The sequence below is a fragment of the Myotis yumanensis genome, unplaced genomic scaffold, assembly GCF_028538775.1.
Source record: "Myotis yumanensis isolate MYYU_CA2020_CCGP unplaced genomic scaffold, mMyoYum1.0.hap1 SCAF_3, whole genome shotgun sequence".
Taxonomy (NCBI): Eukaryota; Metazoa; Chordata; class Mammalia; order Chiroptera; family Vespertilionidae; genus Myotis; species Myotis yumanensis.
Genome location: NW_027223754.1, coordinates 21503330 through 21507158, shown reverse-complemented (window position 1 = coordinate 21507158; position 3829 = coordinate 21503330). Strand labels below are relative to the sequence as shown.

The following is a 3829-nucleotide window of genomic DNA, read 5'->3' as shown; positions in this document are numbered from 1 at the left end:
GAATGTACCATATTTTGTTTATCCTTTCACCATCTGATAAACATTTGGACTCTTCAGTTTGGGGCTATTATGAATAATGATGCTAAAAAAAGTTCATATACAAATTTTTGAGTGGACATGTTTTCACTTCTTTTTCTTGGGTAGAACTTAGAGTATAATTATTAGGTTATATAATAAATTTATGTTCAAATTTTTAAGAAAAGATCTGTTTTCCAAAGTGATTTTATCATTTTAGATCCCTATCAATAACATTTCATCACTTCCTGGACAATGCTTGATTTGTCAAACTTTTAAGTCAGTCATTTTGTTGGGTGTTTGTGTGGTGTTATTTCATTGTGGTTTTAATTGGCATTACCCTAGTGACTAATGATGCTGAGCTCCTTTTGTGTTTATTGGCCATTCATATATCTCTTTGGTGAATTGACTATTCAGATATTTTTCCCATGTTTTAATTGGGTTGTTTGTCTTCTTACTATACTCCTGTAGTAAGAGTATATTGTACATTTGGGATACAAGTACTGTATTAGAAATAAAATTTGAAAATATTTTCTTGTATTCTATGATTTGCTTTCCATGATTACAATGATGTCTTTTGAAAAGGAAATATTTTTATTTGGATGAAGTTCAGTTATCAATTATTTTATAAATTGTGCTTGTGGTGTTGTATCCAATAATCTTTGCCTAATCCAAAGTTACAAAGATTTTTTTTTCCTTTTTTTCTTCTAAAATGTTATAGTTAAGCTTTCATATTTAGTCCTATGATCCATTTTAATTGATTTTTGTGGTATGAGTTAAGAAGCTAAGATTAGTTCTTGTGTGTGTACGCATGTGCGTGTGTATATTTGTAAAATTCTATGGGAGAAAAGCTTGCTGGGATTTTTTTTTTTCAAATGAGTATTTTGTTACTGTATTTTTTTAAATTTATCTTTATTGTTGAAATCATTATGATGTCCCCTTTTTTCACCAGAGATTCCCTCCCCCTTTCATCCTTCCCCACATGCCGTGCGTTAAACCTATAGATCAGTTTGGAGAGAACTGCCCTCTTAAGAATATTGAGTTATCCAAAATGTAATCTCCTTTCAAATTTGGTCTTTGAATTGGATTTCTGTCAGTTAAAACTAAAAGATTTTTTTATTTATATATCATTGTTTCACTTTCTCTTTCCAATTTCTTCTGATTGGTGATTTCTAGACAAAATTACCCTATGATCAAATACATTATCAAAATTTCTAAAAACACCAGAAGTGAAGAAAAATCAGGATGGTAGAAAATAAAACAGAACCATAACTATTGCAGAGGTAGATGGAGAATAGACCACATGAAGTGGTAAAACTTGTTTCTGGATCACTCTCTGGTGATTGCAAAAATACCACATTAGTCTATTATTATAGGCCAAGATTTTCTTCTTTCAGACACAATTAGTTTATCAGTTATTTATAAAAGTGGGTTCTAAGCAGGCATATATTAATATTTCCTTTAAATTTCTGAATAATACTCCATTATATAAATGTACCATGTTTTGTTAATTCTTTCACCAGATGATAAACATTGGATTATTTTCAATTTTCTGCTGTTATAAATAATGCTGCTAAAAGAATTGCATGCAAATCTTTGTATGGACTTGTTTTCATTTCTTTCTCTTGGGTAGAACTTAGAGTATAATTGTTAGGTTGTATGGTAAGTTTATGTTCAAATTTTTAAGAAAATTGAATTGAGTATAGAATTACAGAGTGATAATTATAACTCCTTTGATTTGATCACATATTTCTATGAAGGGTTTTATTGAAGATGGCATTTAAAAAAATAATCTTCTTGATAAAACACCCTGCACAGAACTTTTATAAAATTATCAAAAGCTGAGCAGTATTTTTACATAAACTGCTATTAAACCATGGTTCCCATACCTTGCTTCCCTTTCCATTTTTACCTGAACAATTGATTTAATTGAGCCTAAATGATGAAATTGATATTTACCAGTATAATTTTGATATCCTTGAATACTGATAATATTGTTCAACTTCTTAGATATTCCTCTTAAATTTTGTAATTGGCATATTAAATGACCATAATATTTTATGTCTTCACTACATTTAAAAAATTATCAAGAGTAAGAAAACTTTCAGACATGAAAAAACGATAGGGACCAGATTCATGCTCACACCTTACATAGCTGGAAAATTGGAAAAAATATATAAAACTATGGTTATCAGACCTTGGACACTAAGCAATTGTAGACTGTGGTTTCTGAAAGAAGAAAAACAAATGAAATCAGGTGTATGTTTACCCCAATTTATTGTCTAGACTAAGTTTTCAGGCTGCAGCACAGAGAGGGAATACGTAGTTGCAACCTAATGGCTCTCTTCAGCTAAAGAAATTGAGATCAGAGTTAAAAACAAAAAAAACAACAAAGCAAAACAAAAACCCTAGAATTTGTGAAGCAGATTACTCCAGAGATCTGCATAGGTAGAGTCCCCTTCTCTCTCTCCCTCTCCCTTTCGTTCTCTCTAATATCAATGAAAACATACATAAAAAAGAAGAATGATGACTATTGCTCATAAGAAACTATGCAAGGCAGACAATGAAGGCAGACAATTAAAAATATATTTTAAAAAATTGTTAATCTAAATTCTATATTCAGTGGAATTTTTTTTTCAAATGAACGTGAAATCCTTTCAGAAAAATAAAATCTGAGACAAGCAGTTGCTGGCAGACTTGCTGTACATAAAATGTAATGGAAGTTTTTATTAGGCAGAATCATATACACAACACAATGAAGAATGCTGGTGAAAAACTGGTCAACAATCCAAACAATCTAAATATATATTGAATATAGAACGAATGAACTAATTATGGAATTGTGGTATATGCAATGAAATACTGATCGGTAATAAGAAATAATGAACTACTGATACATTAAATAACATAGATAAATCGTGAAAAAATTATTCTAAAGTCAGAGAGGGAGGGAGGGGGGAAGAGAGAGAGAGAGAGAGAATTGGAACGATACAGAGAAGATTAGCATGGCCCCTGTGCAAGGATGACATGCAAATTCGTGAAGCATTCATATTTTTTAAAAAATTAAAATCTGGTGACAGAAAGAAGCAGATCAGCAATTTCAGGGTCATAGACTGGTTGGGGAAGCAATTGATTTCAAAGACATGAAGGTGTACTTAAGAGTGGTGAAATTATTCTGTATCTTTGTATGTTGATGGTGGTGATGGTTACATGCCTGGAACTCACTATATGGTACTCTCAAAATTGGCATTTTTAATGATATGTAAATTTTATGTCCATAAAACTAATTTTAAAAAATTATTAAGCATTTCTTAATCTAGGCCTTGTGCTAGATATCAAAATAAACATGACAGTTCCTTCTTTCATAGTCTAGTTGGGGAGATAGACAACTAATTTAGTAATTGCAATATATTATGTGATATGTGTATACACAGGGTTATACAGGAACAGAATATTAGAGACTCAGGAAAAATTACCAGATGAGGGGCTAAGGATGACAAAGCACATATCCCTATTTGAGCAACCTATTAAAGCATGTCTTCCACTAATATACAAAGGCAAAGAAATTTATATATCAGAATTTTGAAATTTTGGTATACAAGAAAACATTTAAATTTAAATTCTTAAGAGAATGCGCTATTTTGGTGTGCATCCCTTGTACTCCTATACTCTTATCTTACCTTGATTTTTGTGAATGCTAAAATAGGTATACTAAGCCACAGAAAGCTTAGTTGTACCGTACAATTAATATTCACATATATGTGGTTCCTTATAACCATGATCAAGATTTAAAGCATTCTTAGACTCTTCACTT

The 3829-nt window shown here is 30.8% G+C and overlaps 1 pseudogene; it reads left to right on the top strand.

Annotated features, from left to right (window-relative positions):
- The first annotated feature begins 2987 nt into the window (after positions 1 to 2987).
- Positions 2988 to 3072, top strand: LOC139007788 (U6 spliceosomal RNA; annotated as a pseudogene).
- The last annotated feature ends 757 nt before the right edge of the window (positions 3073 to 3829 follow it).